We start from the raw sequence: 24,500 nt of genomic DNA, 5'->3' as shown, positions 1-24,500 counted from the left end.
AATGGAGCAGCCTTCACGCGTACGCTTTTGTACATATTATATAATTAATGAAATTAGTGTTGCGAATGAATTCGCGATTGTTATTAAATTTTTTACTTTTTTGCATTTATTAAATTAGTGGAAGTAACTATGACTCACATTCGGTGGGAATCCTTTTAAGGATTCCGCGGCCTGAGACCGTGAACACCATCTCTGGGAGATATACCCATGCATTACTAGGCCTTTGCAGGCGCAGCTTTAGAATACGGAACATATGAAAATATGTTACCATATTCTAAACTGCAGTCCTTTTGTCTATACTATGGGCGTCCGTCAATCTGACACCGTTGGATGCAACGTGTTGGACGGGCGGGTAGCGCTCTTAGCGAAGGGGTGCACTCCGTCCTGGCGTTACGACGTCCAGGCGGGGTGGGTGGTATGTAGCGTCTGGCGTAAGACTAGGGGGCGTGAGACCCTTCGTTGCCAGCCGATGTTTTGTCATAGTTCAGAATGTTTGCAATTTTGAAATTAGTGTTGCGTGTGATTTCGGTTTGTTTTATAGGGTTTGCTTAGGGATTGCTCTTATGGGCAGTCAAACTGTTCTTTTCAGGTTCCCCTGTACCCTCCCTCCCACTGCCACACCCCCATTCTTTTTTTTTCCATTTTTTAATTTTGAAAATTTTGAGCATTCGGTTATTGGAAATACTGTTAAATAATATATGAATTTAATGTTTTCAGAATATTATTAGATACGATAAAGTTTTAAAGAGAATTTTATTCAAAGTTTTATTTAAAATGGAAATTCATTTTATTTTTTGATGATTGGTGATAATTTATTTCAAGGAATATTTGTTCATTCGAGATAGCTTATTAAATTTTTATTTTACTTTATTTAAACAAAAGTAGTGGATAATTGTTGTTCGAGTTGTTCAGTTTTAATTTTTGATCGCGATGTTTCGTTTCAAGCTTACGGAGAAGCTAATTAAATTACTTTTATAAATTTTCAAATTCTTTTCCTGAAAAGCAAAGTCCACTCGCGATTTTCTTTTCAGTTTTTCCATGTACAATTAATTTGCATTGAAAGGTGTATTAAATAACATATTGCAATAAAGTCAAGTAGAGTCGTTGTATGTATATTGCAGTAAAAGACAGTTGTTTCAATCAAAATATTGTGTACTATTTATCGCGATATGAACGAATATTAAATACAGTAAAATGAAGTAATTAATGTTCTTAACTCAAACCACTAAACTTAAATATATATTTTTCTAAATCTTTTTCTCCTTATTTTGGTACTGAAGTTTGCTTTTAATTCATGTCTCTTTTTAAATTGATTTCGAGTTATTAACAACCACTCTGACTTTTGTAAAATTTTATTGTTACTGATGCATCTTCTTTCCAGCTATTAATTTTTTTGTCTTTATCTGAATTCAATTAATCAGTTTCTGTTACAGAGAAATATCTTTATAGGAAGTATGAAGTTAAGGTATTTAGTTAACTAACGTGATGTTAAAATGATTTAAAATTGTGCTTAATCCTTTTTAGTTTGTTTCGGGAAATACTTTGGTAAGAATCATCGAACCAACAAATTTATTACAGGTATTTGTTTTTATCCCTTTAAATTTTTATGTAGGCAGGTTGTAAGTCTATGGTTATGACAATATAAATTTTATATATTTATTTTTTAAAATTATGTTTAATTCTTTTTAGTTTATTTCAGGAAGTACTGTGGTAAGGACAACCCAATCAACAAATTGGTTAGGTAGAACAATTATATCTTAAGGACCCTAAAGTTAAATAATTGAATAAGTATATAATTAAGTTTAAACAGTATAATATTTAATTAGGATATTTTAGATTTAAGCGAATTTTTGTCATTATACGAGCGCTCGTATTCTTAGTATTTAGATGTAAGACAAACATGCAATTGCATATTACTAATTACAGATCTGTAATCAAAATGAAAAAATTGTAAGCTAGGATTAAGAAAGAAAAATATAAGTAGACAAGTAGTGATAATGCTCCTTTTAATGTTCGTTTGCACAACAGTCGAAACGTTTTGCAAATGTGCATCAAGAGGATGATATTATTGAATAAAAATAAAAATTTGCATAAATGGAGGGTGGATGGGATGAGGTAGGGCGGGTCTCCACCCGCAGCAACCTCCCCGTGGTGAGACCTGGGCAATCGTTATTATTTGATGGATTATTAATAATTGCATCATTATTTCAATGGTGCCCTTATTAATTGTGCAGCAAATAATACGAGCGAATTGGCTGCGAAATTTATGTTTTTTTTCTATTTAATCGCTGTTATATTTTTTTCAGGAACTGTGCCTTTGAGATTCTGAAGTGTACCACATTGCAAATACAATTTTACGGAAGGAAACTTAATAATAATGAATGTATGGTCAGTATTCTTTAATTATGTACTTATATAATGCCGTAGAATATGACACTGTAGTACCAAAAACTATGTCGTGTTTGGTGTCATTTTAATCAGGAGGTTTTCACAAACAGTTTAGTAAAAATTTCATAAAAAATGAACCAAAACTACAAAAGTTTTAATCTTTTTTGACGCGGTATACATGTCGCTATAACTCAGGTGGCGCTTAAATCAGTTTCTAACGTGGGCTGTTTTATCGACGTTTGCATCGCCAGATTTTGGTCCACCATTCTACCGCTAGATGGTAGATGTCGTACTGTTTTCAAAACCTTGATAAAAAACAAACACATGGCTTGCATAATACTTTTAGCTTATTAAATTAATTACTTTACAATATCACGAAGTTTTTTTTTACTTCTGAGGAAATTAAGTATTCATAGGTCTTCATTGATGAAGAACATACAAAAAAAAAGTCATGTAACTGAAGGTGCAGTTTTATAGTAAAAAGTGAAAACAGATGATTAATCTATCATCCATGATTAAACTTAATATCTGCAATAGTTTTATACATCATTAATTATGAAATAGAGTATAAATAAAAAGAATTAAATTACGTTTTCTCATAAGTTGCAACTGATCGATTTACATACGTACAGCTTTCCTCTTCATCAACAGTTGCAAACGTAGAGTTGCATTATTAATCCTATAATTCATTTGTCAGTTATTATGAACAGGCATAAAATTAAATGTTTATTTCTACAAAATGAAAAATTGTCATCTGGTGCTAGAAAGAAAAGCAAGTCATAACAGCCTTCCCAATATTTAACAATTAATTACACGCCGGCATTATTATAATTTTTCTTATATCATGTTCACTGTGATAGGGGGTATAATCTTAATCCTTGAAATGCGGTGTGAGATCAGTCATAACTTAGTTAATATAAAACGTGATCGTATAAAAATTTCATTGTGCCTTCTTGAAATCTAAACATCGTACAAATAACTCCAAACTTCTTGGCCCAATAATACCCATTTCAAATGGGAATATTCCTATCGCTATCACTTATATTCGTTCTTTTAATATCCCAATCGTGTTTGTTTTTAATATCGATTAAATAAAAAGAAGCATCAGCACTGTTACAATCAATGCGTTAACGTTCCCGGTAACCAAGACGACTCGATCGTAGCGGGGTAGTTTCTTTCGAAAGCGTTTCTTTCGTTTCTTCTTTAGGCATTTCGATGGTGGTGTGCTCGTGCGCCGTCAACAAGGACCTGCGCACGTGAACCGGCCTGGCTTACCGAAGGAAATCAATAATTTCGACGGTATAAAAGATCCTGTTTCCGTAACGTGGCCACCTCTTGAGTTCCGGTGATCGGTGTGTCGCGCACCTCGGGCCTCGAACGTGTTAGTGGCTTCTTCTTCGTTTCCGATTTCTCTCTCTCTCGAAGAGGTATACAAGCAGGTAGTCGATTAAGTGATTAGCTAGTAAGGTACGCATCGGCAGCTAGTCTGTCGGTGTTTAGCGATAAGTTTCTCGTTCACACGGACGATCTCGGTATCGGATCGGAACGTTTACTGTTTCGTCGAGGCGTCGTACACCATATCGAAACGATACATAGTTACTCATTTTTTCCTCTCCTTTTCTCGACACGACGCTTCGTAGAACGCGTTCCACGATCGCGATCCGTCGAATACCCGTCGATTATGATCGATCATTCGGACCGATCGAACGGTACAATGCCGTTTTAATGGATCCGTTACGATGCACCGCGATTGTAGAAAGTGCAGGAGCTGCACGTGGCACCGTAATCGAGCAATCGAACGAACGTACGAGAGAAAAATGCACGCGACGTGGAAGTAAGCAGGATCGTTAACGTTCTACCGACGAAATACTTTCACCTGGTAAATGGAGCCTTGCCCATGATCGGTATTCGGCTCACGTCGCGAATATTACACCGACACCGTCCGTGCGACGTGTATCTAACAATCGTTAAGACTTCGAAATCAGAAAGATGAACTTCTTACGAGATTTGCATACATCCACGAGACTGATGGCTTAAGGATTATACACTTCTCTTTTCGACCTATTATATTCTTCTTCTATATTTATTCTTGTTTTTTTTTTTAAATGATTCATTTCTTTCTCCACACGATACATCGTGTGGCATGGTGTAGGCCTCCTGGGGATACCCGCCATGTAAAAAAACGGGAACGCGTTCAGGCACAGTACCCCTTGGGTGACGAGGAAAGCTGTGCCATTTTGTGTTCACTTATGATCATCATATGTTCACCAGTACCCAGCTTTCCTTGTTTTCCACCCTTATCTGTTGATTTTCTTTCGTTTCCCCCTATGGTGTTTAACTGTGCTTGTCGCTCGCTCGAGACGAGAAATAATTGCCCGATGGGGTAGAATCTAATTAAATAATAGAAGTAGTACCTATGATTTCTAATATGCTTTATTCTTGTCTCGAGCGATTTTCTGGTGCGAGACTTTCTTTTACAGAAAATGGATTTTGAGGACTCGTCGTTTGTTCTGCTAAATACACAACTGTTCTGTTTGCAGTAAACGAGGTTCGTTAATTAGAAACTTGATTAGAATTTTCAACATTCATTTCCTTGAAAAGACATTATTCTACGTTTTCGAGTTAAGAATCAGCGGAACTCGGCGCTAATTACGAGTTTAATTCACTTTGGGTTGTCAAAATACGTAGAATTTATAATCGACAATGTAGGGTTAATGTTTTCCTCGGAACACAGGGTGTTCCACGTTCTGTGAACTTTCATATTCATCGTCGAATAATTTGAAATGCTTAAGCCTCGGGAAAACACCCAGGAAATCATTTCCCTGAATGATTAAAAGAAGAATGCGTATCGATTGCGAGGCTCGCGTTGCCTTGGAATTTCACTTTAATGGGAGAAATTTGTACCTGTTAACCATTAAACCGTTCCCGCCCCATTTCTTGGTCGAAACACGCTGAACTCGTACACGATAACGATCGGATTCGCTGGAAAGTTTGATTAAAACCTGACCGCGGGAAGCATAGAATGATTCATTGTTCTTGGAACGGGTGCATCGCGTTCGCCTCCTCGAACAGGTGATACCGGAAAAAGCGGCGTCGTGTTTCCGGAAACCAGGTGAAACGTTTCATTGTACGTACACAGAATTTTCGTCGTTACACCCGTGACGGTAATAACTGTCTTTGTCTGGACGTGTTGCCAGGAACAACGAAACGCCACCACCTTTGTTCGAATAACGAAACCACCGTTCCGACTTAACGTGTGTCATTCCCTTCCACTATCTTTTCGACACCTGCTATGCCGTGTGAAATTCAAGGTTTGTAGGGCTAAGGTTTCGAGGTTACAAGGCTAAGAAACTCGTCATGAAAATGAAGGAAAAGATGTAAGATATGCACCTACCTTAACCCTCGAACCGCGGTACTAGGTCGATCCAGACCTATGAAACATGCAACGGTACTTTGACTAACAATTAGGCTCTCAAATTGTTCAACGAAAGAAACGGTCAGAAATATTAAAAAATGAAAGAGTGATAGATTAAATTTTAATCCGCTGATATTGACAATTGGAAAATTAGATAGCAAAATCCAACTCTGTTACTTTTCCTCGCTAAAAGATCGATCGGTGAGTATCAAATCGCCTCTTCATCCTCGAACCCCTTAGTTTGCTCTTTGGATATTGGATCCCTGCCTGTTTGAACTCTTAATGGAATCTTCAATTCAATGTTGTTTGCGATTCCTCTCTCTCTCTCTCTCTCAGCAAAGTGTATGTTCTGCCCGTCCCAAGGAGGTGGTCGAGATTGAGAATCGAGGCTAAGGGAGGATCTAAAGTATCCGATTGCTAACCATTACAATGTAACTGGACTAGAATCTCGGTTTTTTAAATACAGATATTACACGAGGGAAATCGTCGATAATGGAACGAATCATTCTCTGTTGATTGTCTAAAGAATCGAGAGGATCAAAGAAGACATCGTTTGCTCGATCTAAATGGAGTTCTAATTCTTGTCTGGTAGTGCGATTGGGTTTGCGGGCCGAATGAAATTCCCTCGGTGTATCCAATTTGTTACGTTTCGCGAGCCGTGAGAAGGCGAAACCGCAGCAACGAGCATTAGCCCGGGCAAAAAAACCTATTGATTATTATAAAACGACCAGCTAGTATTTCTCTCGCTGCCTACTTACCTACTTATTCTCTCGACTGTCCGTCGTGCCTCGTTGTTCCGTGAAAAACAGCATCTGACAACCCTCGTTTCGTGCGTTTCGCGAACAACCGAGGTGTTCATCATCTCGTTTCAATTTGTCAGCTAATAATTTCGTTCCCCGTAAACGATCGGTCATTTGTCGTGATCACGTAGACACGAATCTAAATAATTTTCGTGGAAAGTGGAAGTTGATTGTGAAATCGAGGAATTTTGTTTAACGAGCTTTTTCGATAGGAAAATAATTTGTTTTCTAAATTTTATTCTATCGAGTTAGTTGTACGGTTAACGTTCGTGCGTTGCAATAAACATCTCCGAGGTGTACTATCAGTCGTAATTACAATTCAACAGGAGGAAGCGTAAAGGTTAATTACGCTTGTACATATAGCGGGTAATTATTTCTAATCTGATGTTTGTACATGGAATATGGAATTATCTTGTCGAGATAGTAGGAGGAGATAAAGATTTAAATTCGAAGTTTTGTTTCGCCGTGCTACGTGACTCCATTATCATTCGAAGAAAATGAATTTTCAAAACCGGTCCCATACGCGTGCACTTGATTACGTTTCTAATTAACCACTTTCCTTTACTACGAAACCGTAATTAACCATGTGAATGAGCCTCGGTAGTTTTCATATTTCTGGTAAAATATGAGCCTGATGTTTCATAAGTACAGGGTTAACGAGAACGTGATATCTGCTCGTTGACCTAAATCGAGTTAAAACATTCGCTTTGTTTGTCATCTTCAAGTGCCTCCTCTACGGTCAAGTGTACCATATGGGACGTTGGAACAAGCTGTTGAACCTTGTAATGCAAGGCTCACACGCGACACGGTTGCCCCTTTAATCTGAACGTTGATCGTCTATTATTATCAAAATGCATTGTCTACGGTGCATGTATGGCCGTTTAATCGGGACGTCTCTTGGTTAATGGAACCTAGAACGCCCACAAAATCGAATCCATCCACTTTCGACGACGTACACGTAGGAGATGTAGTATCCTCGGCGAGGAATGCGACGCATCAGGTTAATTGATTGTTCGCCGAAGGGATCGTGTCGTCACGCGATGCATCGGCTCGAATTGGAACACCATTCGCGATCTAGACGAACGAGAAAACATCCATCGACGAGAGAGTGGATTGGACATGCTAATCTTGTAGGAGTAACCGATTGTCCGTTTTATGCCATTGTAAAGTGTACCGTGTCCCGATTGAACGCTTTTACCAATTCGTGTGGGCCGTTCGAGGGAGGGCTTTTTAACAGACGAGATAATTGAATACGTAGGTGTCGATCTTTCTCTCGTTGAATACAGAGGGTTGAAGAATTTCTTGACCCGAATACGTCGATTGTTCAAACGTAAGCATCGATTCGTTCGAGGACAACGAACCCATTTTCCAAACATTTCTATTTACACTTCAAGCTAGATAATCTCGTTCATTTACAGTTTGATTTTAATAAATCGTGAACGCGAGCGAAAGAAGAAGAAAACTTCACTTACACAGACCGTTCGGTATTTTTGCCGGTGTACGCAACGTTCGCGGAATATACGGCACGGTGTTTCCGAGGCATGTGCGGCGTGGCAAGTGGCGCGGAACGCATTATTTTGCTTTGGCAGCTTTAAAATATGTTGCTACTTGCGAGGAGAAAGATAAAGGTACAGAAGAAGCTTAACGTATCGAAGCTTGCGTGCCGTGTAAAACGGCGGAGAAACGGGGACGCCCGATGAAATCAATTTTTCCTTTTTCGAACATCAAATATTTCAGGAACTCTAATTCCAAATAAAGTCTTGGAAGTTTCACGCTGAGTTAGCTTCTCGTTAACAGCTCGTTCGTTTTCACTTTTCAAATAACGCAGGATGAATCGTTCGATTTTCCTCGCTCGTCTCCCATCCATCTTGATCGAACAGATTCGATATTACTTCGCGATAGAAATGCTATCGTTATCTCGAGTCGATTACTTGGTCGAAGAGAGAAGACTGATTTCGAGGCCGTGAAACTTTCTCAACGGGAGCCGCGCAAAGTAAATTCGACGACAGTTAAGTAAATTCGAGTTTCTTGGATAAATCTTTCGAACGACCAAGTAATTCGCGCCGAGTACTTACTTGGATCTGATTCGCGCGAAATCTTGGGTTTTTCTGAACGATATCTCTCTTCGTTTTCGAAACGGAGAAGGTTTTACCCTACAGTTTTGTCCCACTTTCGTTTACACGATTCATCGTCGCGGTTTCGATGTGTTCGACGTTGAATTTACGAGAATACGCGCGCGGCTTTGGAAAGTCGCCGGTTAATTAACCGCGGACGAGAGAGTATCGATTCAGAAAGGGCGATAACGAGGCCCCAAGGTAACCGAACAATGTCCGCGTATGTAGCCGGTACCGTTATTTTTTATCATTTCTTTTTCCTTTTATTTACAACAGTTGCTTCCAGGGCCTCTCTTGTTACGCAACCATCGTAACTGTATATTGTGAGCGTGTCACGGGATCAGCCAGAGAAATATATATCTAGCTTGGAGCAAGCTTTCGGCGAGAACTTACGAGCCTCCTCTTGCACCACCACGCGCCATGCTGTACGGAACGGTCGTCCTTCCAGATCGATAAATCGGCGTTTCGATACACGGACGATTGTGAAATACGCGTCTTCTCTCGAGAGTTCCGCTATTTTTTCTTCTTTTTTTTGTATTACGGACCATTTCGTTCTAATGCAATTCGGAGGGTTTGAAATATTTTCCAAGTTCAGGAGAAAAGGGAGGTTGAAAAGGGGCGTTAAGACGATGATTTTTGTTTTCAGCTCGCATCCACGAGACGAATGCCTCTGCATCTCGTCTGCGTGCTAAACTTTCACCACCGTGCATTGTCCTCGTCCCCGTGCCAGCTCGCTGGCGTTAATGCACTCGCATACGAGGCTTTCGTTTCGCTAGCGACAGTTTGTTCATTCAAAAACAGATTTCTTTCCCCCCTGTGACTTGGATCGATTCCGTTTCGACGAGTATGCTCGTAGACGCCATCGAGCACTTTCTACTTGTACAGCAAGTCATTGGACAATTATTTATCTTTCTATGAATAAAAATTGTACAGAATCGTCATCCGAAAGTGAAGGGTTCGGTGAAGATTTAAGTACCCCTACTTTTAAACTCGCATGTTACTTGAAATTTTGAAAAGTATCATTGAAGAGCAATGGGGTGGGAGAGTCGATTTCGTGTTTGATTTGTACCAACCTCGTTTCACACACGTGAACGAGGAACGATTTGCGAGAGAATGGATAACAACTCGGCTTCGGGGCCGCAGGTTTTTTCGTCGAGCAGCACTTACCGCTGTCATTCCCGAAATTGCATCGTTGCACGCGAACAGAGACAATTCGTTTTACAAAAATAAAATCAGATAAATTTGAAAGTGAAGTATTCGAGGTCTTAGCAATTAGAGGGTGTCCGACTATCGTGTTCGTTTCCACTAAGGTGTTAACGCGGCAGACCTCGATTGTTCGAAGTAAAACGAGGCAATTCCTGCGATAACGAAAAACTCGGCTATCGCGTGACAATGATTTATAATAGCCAATAAATCATCTAGCAGAAACATTGTTCTCTCGGGAAAATCCACACGTGTATACAAAAAAGACCCAATTTTCGAGACCATTGAGCTTCTATAAAACTAATTCCTGTTTCTATTTTAAGGCTCGACTGGTCTATTTTTAGACCGTGATAATATAATTTTCTATAAAATTTCAGTAGGTATAAATATCATGGTATTGAAAAGACGACGCGACGCCTAGACCTCCTGTATTTTTGCGTCGCGTCGTTCCGGTGAAAAGGCAGCTTTAAGCTTGATCCCGATTACCCGAGCCCATTGAGAGCGTTTTACCGAAGAATAAAGCGGAACCTGGGGCAATCTATTTCCAATTGCAACAAACTTTCTCCAACATTTTTCTATGTACCTATAGCTTAACTCTTTTTTAGAGAACCTTAACACAAGGTTGCCTCAGTTTAATAGAGGCTACTCTCTCTATCTCAAGGTTTCATCGAGCTTCCAGAACAAAGCTGCGATTATTCATAAAACTCGCGATTATAGTCCGTGACAGACAATAGTGGTTCGTTTCCACCGTGACTTCCTCCTCCTTTTTGTTACGAAACACTTTCATCCATTTCGTTCCTCTTTTTCGCGATCCTCTTATCACGGTAAGGATCTTGTAATTGTTGAAATTACGAGGATTGCGTAATGTCTCGTTTGTCAGTGGCAGCGACCCGTGAGGAGGATGTAACAGATTTACAAGGTGACGTTCAATTATTCAGACTTTAGAATCTTTTGTCCGACATGAAAATGTTTAAGACAGAAATTAAAATTGCGAAAGCCAAGGATTCCGCGAAAAGTGTTAAATACCGTGCGGATATTTTGGTTCCTGTTTATTCGTTGAACGGTGCCTTTTCAAGGGGGAGTTGAAGAAGGTTGGATTGTGTCCCGATCGCGGTAGCTGGTATCTGAAGGAAAGATCGAGGCTTAAAGTCGCGAATATATCGAACGGTTCGTTCCGAAGACTTGCCACGGACAAGAGTGGCTCGTTGGAAGAAGCGCGATAAATCGAAGGATTTCGAGTGCACGGCAGCGCCAGGAAGGAGACAGTGCACGGAACGAATGCCGATTTTACAGTCGAATGTTGCACGTGGATTCTTACTGGGCCAATGCCGCTTTACAGAACGGAACGAACGTTCTCTCGTTTTCCACTTTTTTAATTGGCCTCGCGATGATAAATCCGCGCACTCGCGCCACCTTTAATTGCAACCCGCTCGTCGATTCGCCGTGTTCTCACGGCGCCCGATGATTTTATCGGCTCTACGCTTGAATTCGTATATTCGATCGTTTCTTTCTTTTAAGCATCCCATTGAAATTCCGTCCCTGCTCGAACGGGCTCTCCAAAATGATTTTCATCCATCGGAAATCATTTTTCTCTTGAAATCGCTATTACGAACAGACGAGATAAATTAAATCACTTTTTTTGCAACAATTATGTCTACAAAGTTACTATAAAATGAAGCGATCCGAATAGGCACGCCTTTACGACTAAACACCGTCTCGCCAGTCCCTGTTTTTATTCCCTCAGGAAATCCTTCAGGCTTTACAGCCTAGACATGCTCGATTGCTGTCGCGATCGGGCAGAAAAAGAAGGCAAACTTCGATTTAATATCGCGTCTCCACTCGAGAGCCCGTTTTTTTGCTGTCCAACCCAAGTCAAGCCCGAGGACAAATTAATATCCCCGTTGGGAAATGTTGCTCCTCGTATTTATTATCATTCCATTCCCTCTCCGATGGCCGGACGATGCCGGAGAAGAGCGGGGTCAGAAAATGCCGCTAGAAAATGTGTATTGCGACCCAGTGACACGACGAAGATCCCAGCAACCGTTATCGCGTGCTGCCGCCGCTTTTTCTCCGTGTTTCTGCGACACGTTTCAGGAATGCGAGGACGTTATCGATGCTGAATAGTGGTTCTTGATCTCGACTCCCTAACATATGGCTACCTGGCATGCTAGCTTCTCGAGGCAAGCGCGAAAGTCTTGCGATTCGACGCCGGAGGCACCTCGTTCCATACCGATATCTTGAAATATTCAAAATGTAAACGTAATACATTGTTTACGATTATAGCTTGTACAATCGATAATCTTCAAACAGCAACCGTAGCAAACTTCGAGATCGAGTACCGAAAAAGCGAAAGGAAAAAAAAATCGTTTATCCATTTCTGGTCTTCCGTCGTTTCTCTGTCCTTGAAAAGCAATTAAACGCAAGTGCGCCTCCGTGAAGCAGCCTCAACGAGAACAAGATGTACTCCCGACGAAGCCGATAATTAAGAAGAGAGAGTCGAGCCAGCTCCCTCGACTATCTCCGCTTTATGCCCGTTCCACACTGAAACGAATCTTTCGTGTTCCACCTAACAATCTTACGAATCACCATCTGAAGTACCATGTCCGTTCGATAACGAAATTTCATCTAGTAGTATTAATCCTTGGACTGGACTTTTGCATTACAGACAGACAAAAGCGTTCAGGAATCTTTGTTCCTTCTATTACAATAAAAAGACCTTGATCTATTCATTTATTCACAAGAAGACACTTCGATCGACAGTTTTTATGAAGCTATTCGACGGCAACAATGATCTACGTGGTTGTGAAGGCAGCATTACGCGGACAGGAAAGATCCTCCGTTATAAATAAATTCATTCGTTATCGGAATAAGCCGTTGTCTCTTCGAACGAGTGACCCACTTGTTACCACGATGCGGAGGAGGAGGAGGAGGAGGAGGAGACGGCAAGAAGTGGCCGCGTTCGATGCGCGTAAAAGCGCAGGAAACCAACGTAACTTCCTTTGTTCCTCGAAACAACAAACGATGCCTAAATGAAGAAATGTTGTAGAACAAAGTGGAGGAGGCAGAAACAATCGATTCGCTTTTGATCATCGAGAAAAGTAGATCTGTTCTGTTTGAAGAGAAACTTCCTCGAAACGATGGAAGAGGGCGAGGAGAAAAAAGAAATGAAACGAGGCTCGATATCGAACTCAATTACCCGCGATACATCGAGCCACGTAAATAAATTCAATTCACCGGACGTGCCGTTGTCTCTGCGGTCAGCCGTGGTCCAAGTGACCCACTTCCGTCGACCAGGAAGAAGACGAAGAGCAGCGACGATCTCATGGGGTAGACGAAAATGCGACGAAGGGGGATCACTCGTAAAGGAAAGGAAATAAAGGCATCCAGAAATCGGAATTGTACAGAGTTTTAACTGCCTCTCGTCCATAAACCTTAATATTATGTCGTGGAAATCCGCATTTACGCGACTATAAAGATGTCGTGGGCTGATCAATGAGAGACGCGCAAGGAACGACGAAAATTCGACACGAAACGAGGATTTGATTCAAATTTATGGGATATAAATGCTACTTTGCGGTACTTTTATGTCACCAAATCGTATCGGATGCTTAACATCTCTTCTGAAACAAAGTTTGATAAAATTTGACAAAGTTTAACGAAGTTTGTCTACGTTTGTTGCTGTGAATATTCAACGAATCTGCAAGCTGGACTTGGTTACTCTCGTGAAATTCATCCGGTTGTCATAGATTAAATCTTTCGTTACCACGTAACAGCAATAGATCAGATCTTAGAACAGATGATGCGATTCCAGACCTACTTTCTTGCGGCGCTTCGTCAGCCCGACGATTACTCAGAGAAGTTGTGGGCAAAACCCTCGCGAGGCTGGTATCATTACCAAGGAAGGCTGGATCCACAATTAGCAGAATTCTCGGCCATGCATGATTTCTGAAGAAGACCACCGTTGGCTAATTAAAATTTCATGTAACACGCAACGTTGGAGACCTACAAATCTGCAAACAGAGAAACTCCAGATTTTCTATGGCGTAACTAATAGAACTTTAACAAATTTTCCATTGTTTTTATGTCATCAGATCTTGTCAAACTTTCTACGTTTCGCAATCGTGCGCCCGATACGCAACAACCAGACAAGTGCATACAAACGACAAATGCATAAGTTAATATTCCAAGTGAAAGAACGATCGTGCAGCTTTTAATTCGTGTCTCGTACAGCAGCCGAATACTCGCGGACCACCCCGAATTGAACGCGTGTCGTCGATGCAGCAACAACAACAACGGCAACAACAGAGTATCATGCGCATCCGTGTTCGTTCCCCGGCGACTTTCTTTTTCGTTGCCTTTAGCGGCGCTCTTATAACGAGCCGCAATTAACGAGGCCAGTCTGGCCGGCAATTTCGAGCATTCGTGTAACTCTGGCGAGGTGGATGGTCTGGGTTGGTTGGCCAAGAAAGGGGAGTTGCTTCTAAGTCATCCCGTTGGAGTGGTAAATTCCGGTTCGGCTAATCGGCCCGGCTGCTGCATGCATCCTCGTTGCTTCCCAGCCGCATTCGAAATGAGCCGGTCCCCCGCAGAGGGTCCTCTATGTATTTTAAACGTATGCAAAGCCCGGCGAACCGAGATTGGCCTGTTCGATTTATGCTCTAATATCAGGCTGAATTTCGCGCGATACAATTACGTCGAGGTAATGGTATCGCGAAGCAACGAGGCTCCTTCTCATCGCGCAAACGACGAAACCGGGGCTACGCGTCACTCATCCTCGAGCGAAGCAGCACAAATTGGCCCCGAGCTGGCAGATTGATTTTCATCGGTCCAGCTTTGTCCGCTTATAGATTGCATCGTTGCAAATTGAATTACTCGGAACTGGTTTTCCGTTCTGTTTCGTCTGAAACGGAACGCTTGGAATTCGGTGGAGAATCGAGCCGGCCCCGTAACGCCGTGTTTTATCCGTTCAAAACTCTTGCATCCACCTTCTTGGCACTGGTCCATCCGATGTTCCTGGAATTCGACCTTTTCTAAAGCTACCTACGTGATAAAATGCACGCTCTTGTATCCTTCCTTTCTAAACGATAAGGGTGTTTCTCTTGATTCCACGCGGGACAATTTTGATTTTGTTTGAGATTGAGTAGCGTTCTGTTGTGCGGTGGGTCTGAGAAATTGGGATCTGTCGCAGGAGAAAGGATCAACGTGTAATCCGATGTTGTTCGCCGTCCCTTCGCTGTCGGATCGAGAAGAAAAATGAATCAATCCTTGTCGTGTAATCCTTCTTGAACACGTCGAGCTCGATCCTCCGGGTGGACTCTTCTAACCCGACTCGTACCTCGAAATTGCAAGCTCGACAATTTCACGTACAATTTCATCCAGGAGATATCTAAATTACATTGACTGTTATTCTATGGAAAATTCCATAGATCCCTATGCAATTCGTATACTCTCACGACTGGATAATTTAACGACGAAACGGTGTAAAGGGGCGAGGCGCGTACGCGATGCATCGTGTATGCAGCGAGGGAAGTGCATCTTGTGCATCGATCGCGTGAGCCACGCCGAACGGGCTACGGGAAAAAAGGGAAAAAAGAAAGCGATTGTCGAGCGGCGAGGAGAAATTCCTTTTTCAACGTGTCCTGTCGGTGCCCGCTGTCCGACTGGAAACAATGGAATCAACGACGACCGCGATGTACGCGATGCAAGTGTACCGTGAAAAGAAAATGCATCTGCTTGCCTTGTGCTTTACGAACCGTCCTCCCATTAGCGGAGAAATTACACGATTCGGTTAGATCGCCTCGAAAAGTGTTCAATACCATGAAAAACGATAAGGATCCTTCCGTAAACTCTCGACGAATCCGTGTAACTTTAATAATGATATTAATTCATTACGCGGTACACTTGTGTAATCGAGTTTACAGGATATTGATATTTAAGTCACGGTTAGGAGATGATAATAAAAGATTACACAAGTGAAATTTCCTCGGTAAGAGAGGCATTAGTAGAGAGAAGGATAGAAAAGGGGTTAATTAATCGTGTCAATTACCCATTTACCACCTGGAGGAAAAAAAATCTCGGTTTCATTAGGCGTTTACCAGGCGTTTTCCACTCTGAATCGCCGGACTTTTCTACGCGTACGGACGCCAGGCGATACCTCCTGCTATAACGCTTCCATCTTTCTCTTTTTCTCCGTTTTAGTATCTAGCTCATCGCAATATATCTTCGCTAGCGCGTTCGCAATTAGTGGACGCATTTAATACAAAGTAGCGCCTTAATTAACAACTCAAGGCGATTTTCACCTGGCCCCTCGTGTTATCAGCGAACAAAACTATAGGATATTGCCTGTAGGGGGGGAGAAAAGAAAAATCGATGAAACGAATGGACGAATGAACGAGCGCCGTTAACCGTTGCCGCGCGATAAAAACGAAACGATAACGAGCAACGGTACTAACGAATCGTTGGATGGTTGTTGGTTGTTTAACGACGACAGTCGTACATTTCGCGAATCACGGTTCTACCTCGTTAACCTAGCGACAGCGTAATTATTTTCTGCTAAAAGTATGACATTAGAATATCCTTTCAATCTAAAATGAATACGACTGAATAGGTACAATGTCTCTTTGGTAAAACTATGAAAGTTTTTGGCTGAAACTTTTTATTGTAAGTTTGGTGCCAAAGAATTGGCCATTATTTTCCCAGGAATACAGAGGCATTATCTTTCCCTCGGTTAAAATATAATTATTTCATTTTTCCATGCCGATCACCGACGACTTCTCGTTCCCTTTCTATCGCGCTTTTCCGCGAAACTTGTCGTTCTATTTCTCTTTTTTCATTCATAGTCGCGTTTCTTGCCAATTGGCAAGCGTGAATCGCCTCTCCTCGTGATTGTTTACGCTCTCCTCTATGGAATACAAACGAAGGCGATGCTAAAGCGTCAAGAAGAGGACGTTCATGAATAAGCGAGGGTGTTAAAGTTGCGCCGCGGTTGAAACAGCAATTTTGGTGAAAGTTAATATTCAAATACTGTTATCTCCGGATTGCAGGTGGTTCGTTTTGCATAAATGGGATAAGAAGTGTCTGCGTTTCTTGAGAGATACAGGTATTGTTCTGATTCAAAATGGAATGAAATTTTGAGCGGACGGATGAAACAATTAAACGGGGACATGGTTGCGCAGGGCGTAGCAAATTTTTCTTCCTGCTTCGCAGAAGACGGTACTCGTTAGACCGAATAACTAGAGCGAGAACTTCAAAAACTGGTGAGAGTGGCATCGAAAGCCACATATAGACCCGCGCCACGATTCGGCTTGTCTGCCTTAACAACAATATCCTCCGGCTCGAAGCTTCGATGCAGAAATCTAATCGGCTCGGATTTCTTTTTCTATCACAATGGACGTAATTGTATTTTTCATGAGCCGCAAGAAAATTAGTGGCCAGAACTGGTACAAACTTTCGAATGCTTATGAGACACATTTGGATCGTGTTATTACACGTTACTCGTGCTTGGTAGGTACATTTGTAGTGCAAAGGATTAATGATCCTGTCTTGGGGCCTAGTTTTCATTAGCAGCGTAACGAACAAAATGACGCTTTTCAAATTGTCAGAGTCCTTTTGTCATAATGTATTCAAGAGCGATCGGTCTAGCGTTAATTTCATACTTTCATCCATACTCATTTGTATTTTTTAACTTTCTTCGAAGGTGCGATGTCCTCTAAACACGATGGCAAACGAGATCCCAATTCCGTAACGCGAGATAACGTTTCAAAGGCCCGTGTATCGAGGAGAATCCTTGGAATGATCGCTCAGAGCGATGTCCACAGAGGGAGGAGACGCAGGACTAGACTCTGGACGAAGCAGGTAGCGCGAGAGGAGGCCGTCGGCCTCGACTGTTCTCCAAGAGGTCGACCCACTTCGCCCAAAGGCGAGAGGGACCGTACTGGTAGGCAGTTACGTACATATACGTGCACCTTACGTACGTAAGTAAATATATCTACGATCTTCTCTTTGCGCCGTATAACGGCCCCACCGTTCTTCCTCACCCTTTCTCCTCCACTCCTTCCACTCCCACTTTGTTTTTATTTTTTGGTTGTGTAATTCATTGGCCGGAAAAGATACGTTTCTTGCAAATTCTCGTTTAGACGTAAACATAGACGTAGGTCCCTTATCATTATTAATCTTACGCAGTAATTTATTGCATTTACTAATTTTTCACCAATGAATTAAATGAGCTACGAATTTTCTATCATTTTTCATGGAGCATCGAAAAAAAACGTAATCAAGTCATAGGTCCTTTATCATTATTAATCTTATGCAGTAATTTATTACATTTATTAATTTTTCATGAATTAATTAAATGAGCAACGAATTTTGTATCATTCTTGATGGAGCATCGTAAAAAAACGTTTATTATTAATTTCATGCAGTAATTTATTGGATTTATTAATTTTTCATCAATGAATTAAATGAGCAACGAAAACTTAAGCATCTAACTCACTCCTCGCTCTAGATCGAATTGGATTATCCTGCCATTTGTTTGAATTTTCACGGTTATCGGCTTTCGTCCCGTCCTTATTCCGGTATTAGCCCGAGTTTAAGGTCGTACGAGCTCAGTATGAAACCGGCGATCGCACCGCGTGGATCGTCGCTCGCGTACGTCGATTTTGCGCGAGGCTACGTGCGTCGCGAAGCGTTTCTTCCGCTAGATCCTTCTTCCTCGTTACAGTACAGTTAATTCCTTTCAAATTAACGCGATACATTCTTTCTAAGATATCTTGGGATAAAGAAAATTCTTCTCGAACGTTATGAAAAATCGGTTGACCGGCGCCTGATAGGAGACGGTGAACAACGCCGATCCGCGTGAAATCTCCGCGCGTATTCCTGGCGGGAGACGGCACGTGGTTTCAACAGCCTCGTCGACTCCCTACTACTCTCTTGCCCTCTTCTTCGAGTTCCTCGTCCACACTGGACGCAATCAGCCGATCCTCAAAGCGCGACCGGTAGTCGAACCGCGTGCACGTGGAGCCGGTCGTCCGGACGATTTCGAGCTTCCATTCAGCTCGAGGATCTGTTTTAACCACGCGAACGCGGATCGTCCGTTAGATAGTCGCGCGTGTACATTTTGGAAATCGTCACCGATGATTCGATTCGTTCGTGGAAAAACCATCTGGTGAATCATCGAGGGGTTTAGTCAGCTAGCCAGACTGGATTCGAGAGGATTTCACCTTTCGTGGAAGAGGACTCGATCGCACGGGGTGAATCGTCGGAGTTCAGTGGCACATGTGATCCGTAATCGTGGTCAGAAGCTGGTCGAGTGTCTCGGTTGTCGCGAGGACGATCGGTTTTTTATCCTGTGCCGTGGAGGATCCGAGGAATGGGCGGCCAAGAATGAAGGAAGGGTGAACGTTCGGCTGAAAGGAACGAGCTGCTTCAAATCGGTCAGTCCATTTATTTCTCCATCTTCTTTTTATTTCAATTATAACTCTTACGACAAACCCAAATTTGCGATTATAAATATGTAACCTAGAATTAAGTTTCAATATTTTATTCTAAGATTAACATATACGTGCTAGCTTAATATAACCACGAAGAAATGATAGAAATGTTTCGATGGAACGTAATGATTCATCGGCGTTGGAATACATTATACCGAAGGTGTTTAAAAGGTGTATAAAAAGCCCATTAACTTTTTCGAAAAGAAAATAAATAGGATCGTTCTCGGTGTAATTAGAAGGTTTATTAGCACCGCCGTTAGAGAGGATGCTTTTAGAAGCAGGCGTACGACCTACTTGACTTCCGAATCAGGCGGCCAGAGGCAGTCTCATTTAGAAACGAGAATATATCGCGACGGGTTCGCGAACTCGGCAATTTCCTCGCCGTTTGACACGGATCGGGATGACTGTTATAAAACAAATTACACACGTCAGACGTGTCAGTCTCGTGACTTGGTCGTTAGTATTCCGTTCGTCCGGCCGAAACGAAAGTGACTTAATTTCTGTGAATCGCCACGAACGAACCACTGCTCGAATAACAAAAACGAGAGCATAGCGTTAAGTAATGGAAATCCTGACAGCGATTTCTGCATAATTATCCGTTCATCTTTGTTCTACAAACAGAAGCTTTGATTTAGTTTAAATTACTCTCTGAAGGATCCGTGCTTCTAGAGCGATCGCGTTTCAGCTATAATTTTCAGACCAGCAGAGAAATCTCTCTAACTCTAACCGCTTATTGTCCTGGTTTATTAACTGTTTATTAAAGGAAAGAACGATTGCTTATTACCCTGGTTAAAATTGAGTAATCATCGAATCAAATAAGGTTGGAATTTGAGGAGTCAGTTTGACCGAACAATCTAATCGCTTAGCAAACATAACATATTCCTCTGTGTCTTAATATTTGACTTAATTTGCAAGATCTAGGCGTGGTATCATTAAATTTAAAATACTTTAATTCTTGAAACAAAAAGGAATTATTTATTTGAGCGCTATTCTGACTAGAGATTCTAATCTTTTAGTAAACATATCATGTTCTATACCCTAATACATTCACGACCACACTTGGGTGTGGCACCTTAATTATTACCTGGAACGTACATTAATGAACCATGAGAAACAATATGTAAGAAAATCGTTTTTAACCCAACGATATCATAGTACCATCAGGTATTCCTAACCATTAGGTGTTCTTTCGCGTTGGATCTTGTTGGACAGGTGTCGAGTAGCACCCACGTACACGTGGACTTCTGTTCACGGGACAGGGACACGATGTTCCCTCGGCATCGGGAGAAAGTAAAAGGGACAATAGATATTCATTGTACGCGTTAGAAGGCTGTGAATCGCGCGATTTATTACCTTGACCGTGTGTACGCGACGATCGAACAACGATTTTCCGTGTCGTCTTCTTTTCTCGTCCTCTCCGTGCGTTGTCGTTGAACGTCAAATTTTATCGTTTCTCCGATCACGCTCGAACTAGCCCCGTTCGAACGCTATTCAATTTATCGGCAGAGTAATTCACGGTAGAAGCGTCGTTTTATGGATTCCTGATTATTTCCGGCGATACGTTCGCTGAACGATCGGTCGACGCGCGTCCATTACTGCGGCCCGATTTTATCGCGACCAATTTATTCGCGTTTTTTATCGTGATCAATTTATTCGCGTTTCCGATCTGGCCGATCGGTTTCGTCGACAATGTCGAGGCTATGGTGTAGGCAGCCGATTTATTTATTTCGTGTATCACAGACTTCGGAGATCGTTTCCGCTCCGCCTGGAAGGCATTGTTGCAAAGTAGACTCACCTTGCGTGGAAGTTTCTGACTGGCGGAAGAAAGGAAAGCCGGATTTTCCTACCCTTCGCTTTAGATATTCTCTGAAAATTGATTTTCCTGATACACAGAGGAACATGTTCCTCTTACAGAAACGGGCGTAAGGCGCCTGGTGGGTGTAGTTGCTAACCCACTCAGGTTAGCTTTTTCCGCCCAAAATCAAAATTTCTTACGCCGACAAAGAGTCAAGTGTTGGGTCTTTAGAATTCGAACACAATGATTGGCAAGCCTCATGAGTAGATAGTTTATCCATACCCGGCGCCACTTGGTGGGTGGCTGCTGGGGGTGGATATTTTTATATAGCGCAATTGCGCCCTTTACCACCGCTGGTATAAGCTAACGCTTCGGAACGGCAGAACGGGTTATTAACCCCGCAAGGCTCATTTATAGAAATTGATCACTGAAAGGTTATAAAATGTTCTACGAAAAAATTGATCAGAATGTGTCGTAGATGTTGAAAGTTTTTGTTTTCAATTTCAATTCTCTGATCGATGCCTATCTCTGTGTCGTAATCCAAACAGAACGATCTTGGTTACTCTTGAATTAGCCGAGAACCGAGAAGAACCTGTCTAGGCTAGTTTTTTCGAATCATCCAATCGGTTCAGACACTCCAGACTATGTAATAAAGCGTCGAGAGCGTTCAACGGAGGCACGCAACTCAAAAGACCCGTGACTAATTACGCTCGAAACAAAGTGTGTTTCTTAAATGACTACTTAAGAATACAATTTCAACTGGAATTAGCTTTAACCTTGCCATTGTGCTCGTACAAACTTTCGTTAATTAGCTGTCCGTGTTACATGAACTCGATCGCGATGAAAATATCGTATGTACCAGGATGTTCTACAAATAGTAATTAACGGGGAATGTTACACGAACGTGTCAAATAAAAATATCGGATATACGACGAGCGAGAAATGGTTGAACAGAGATAGTCTGTCGAATGTTCGTTCGAGAAAGTGGCGTATTAACTGTAAAATGGACGTCTCGTTAGCCAGGTGGCGAGAAGAAGCGACGCGAGCGAACAGGAGCGCGGCTAATCAGTGAAAGTGCCACACGGCAAAGCGAGTTGCGCTCCTTCTGAAAATCGAATCGACCCCATTCGATTCGCTTATGACCAGGCTATTACTGCAATCACCGTCGGCTGATCGATAGAATCAACAGAACAGACCGATCAATCGGTAGTAAAAGCTCCCGTCTCACGTACAATCGCTTCGCAACGAGAGAAGAACAAACGTTTTCCTCCGTCATTTATTAAGTGGGTTACGCGTCGTTCCTCTCTCGTTGCAGTCGCCTACTTGTCGTGCAACGATCATTTCGCTGGCTGTGATAAAGTTTATGCTTCGAGCCGAGTGCAATTACCTATTGTACGAGAGATTAGCTAACTACAATGGAGATTTAACCTTTTGCCTTACGATTCATTTTCAAAAGAAACACGCTCGTTCAGCTTGTTAATCCTGATAAGGGAATCAGACGAACTTTTTCTCAGACGGTTCGTTTCATTTGCATGCAAATTTTTACGGGCTCTAATAAATATCTTCCATTTCTTTGTCCTACGGTTCGCGATCCATCTATCTACCGACCTTTGACTCGTTTCATATGCAACGTTTTCACGAAACTAATAAAACCGAGAATAGGAGCGTTTCGAGTCAGGTGATATTGCTATCTCCTCGCGAAACCGTAAAGTCATGTGGTATTATGAGGTCTCCGAGATAGATATCGATCAATCCTCTTCGCCAAGTTTCACCGAGAAACCTTTTTGCTCCGAATAGGAGCGGCGAGTTTCTGATGCGCCGAAGACCGGTGACAGTGAAAATGAAATCAAGATACACACGCGTTTCTCTCGTTACTTAGGAAGCTCGACGATCCTCCGGTTTCCGCGAAACACATCGATCGATTATTTTATCTTATCGGGAGTTTCACCCAGTCGCCGAGAAATCCTTTTGTTTCGCGGGAAAGAAGTGAAAGAGGTACATGACGTTTTGTATCCGCGGCGAAAACGAAGGAGGGATCGTGATACGATCCAGGTGTCCCGATTAAATCGCACCACTGGCCTCGGATATCGCGCTCGAGCGATCCGAGTTCCCTCTCATCGAAAGTCTCAGGTGTTAATTTCATCCTGGAGTAGGTAGAGCGACCAGCCGCAACACGGGAATCGTTGGTCCAGAATTGATGGCTCGATTTCCTTCGAAGACTATCGATACGTCGATTGTTAATATGGAGGTCAGAAACGACGCCTCGAATCGCCACGTTTCTTCCCGATGAATTTGCAATTCTCATTTCGCGACTCTCCCTTCCTTTCTTCTCCGATTCTTTCTGTCGACCAGCCGTTAGACCGTTTCATCGTCACGGTCTCTGGACTACAAATGATTTGTCCTGCATAACCGAGCGCTAAACTCGACCCAAAAATCGTCGCGAATTCGTTTCAACGCGGCCAATTCGCACGCGCTTTCTCGCGTCTCGATTAGCAGCCGCGGCGACCGTTAACACGTCTTCTTCCCAATTACGCTTCGCGGCGGGAACGGGCAACGGTGCGTGAAAAATTTCCGCAATTGTATCAACGATTATGACGAAGCGGTTTTTCAACGTACGGGCGAGGCATTCGTTCGCTGCTTAAAATCACGATTTCGAAGTGCTACAGCCTAGACGGGATTACAGTTGTGTTTTTTTGCCGAAAAAACGTCGGCTTAACGTGGTCTAGCGATGAATTATGCCCGGTGCCTGTCGGTGATGCCGGTGAATATTTTACGCCGTTAAAACCATCGGTCACGGTGATTCTTCTGCGGTATCTCCTTCGTTCCGCATTGAAATTTCGCTAATCTTACGTTCCGTCGATCTTGATATCCTTTCTTGAGAAGAAATTTTACGGTAATTCGTCGGTGAAAGTAGAGAGCGGTAAATGACAACGATTAGTTAATTAATTACTTCTTTACCGTGAGAAACGAACGGTCCCGTTGATTTACGAGGGTATTAACGAATTTCAAATTAATATCAAGAAAAATTTCAAACGCCTGGCAATAGTTTCTTGATTCGTTTTCCACTGTGAAATTGCAAATAACGATTGGCTCGATCGGAAACGACTGGGAATACAGGTTTTCATAGAAACATCCGGCGAGATATCGAGATCGCGAGCTGTTACGGAAGCACGCATTCCATCGTTCCGTTTCCGCGTTTCGTTCAACTCTTTCTCTCGCCTGTGACGTTAAATTTCAATGGAAATTACGAGACACGAGTGCGTCGGGATTGCGGGAATTATCAGAGGCGCGTTGCAC

General features: G+C 42.2%; 1 protein-coding gene across 3 annotated transcripts in view; it reads left to right on the top strand.

Moving 5' to 3' along the window:
• The first annotated feature begins 4,659 nt into the window (after window positions 1-4,659).
• LOC114883113 (serine proteinase stubble-like) overlaps window positions 4,660-24,500 on the top strand; it is a 49,594-nt gene continuing 29,753 nt past the window's right edge. For 2 of the 3 annotated variants that reach the window (XM_029200553.2, XM_029200554.2), the window contains exon 1: window positions 18,450-19,351. The gene's annotated coding sequence lies outside the window, so the exon portion shown is untranslated. Of the gene's footprint in view, window positions 4,937-17,616; window positions 17,894-18,449; window positions 19,352-24,500 lie in introns of those variants that run through there. The other variant, XM_046286999.1, reaches the window with a different exon arrangement.

The sequence above is a fragment of the Osmia bicornis genome, chromosome 9 (genome assembly GCF_907164935.1).
Source record: "Osmia bicornis bicornis chromosome 9, iOsmBic2.1, whole genome shotgun sequence".
NCBI classification, from domain to species: Eukaryota; Metazoa; Arthropoda; class Insecta; order Hymenoptera; family Megachilidae; genus Osmia; species Osmia bicornis.
Note: the sequence above shows the minus strand (reverse complement) of the source record. Positions and strands in the feature narration are given on the sequence as shown.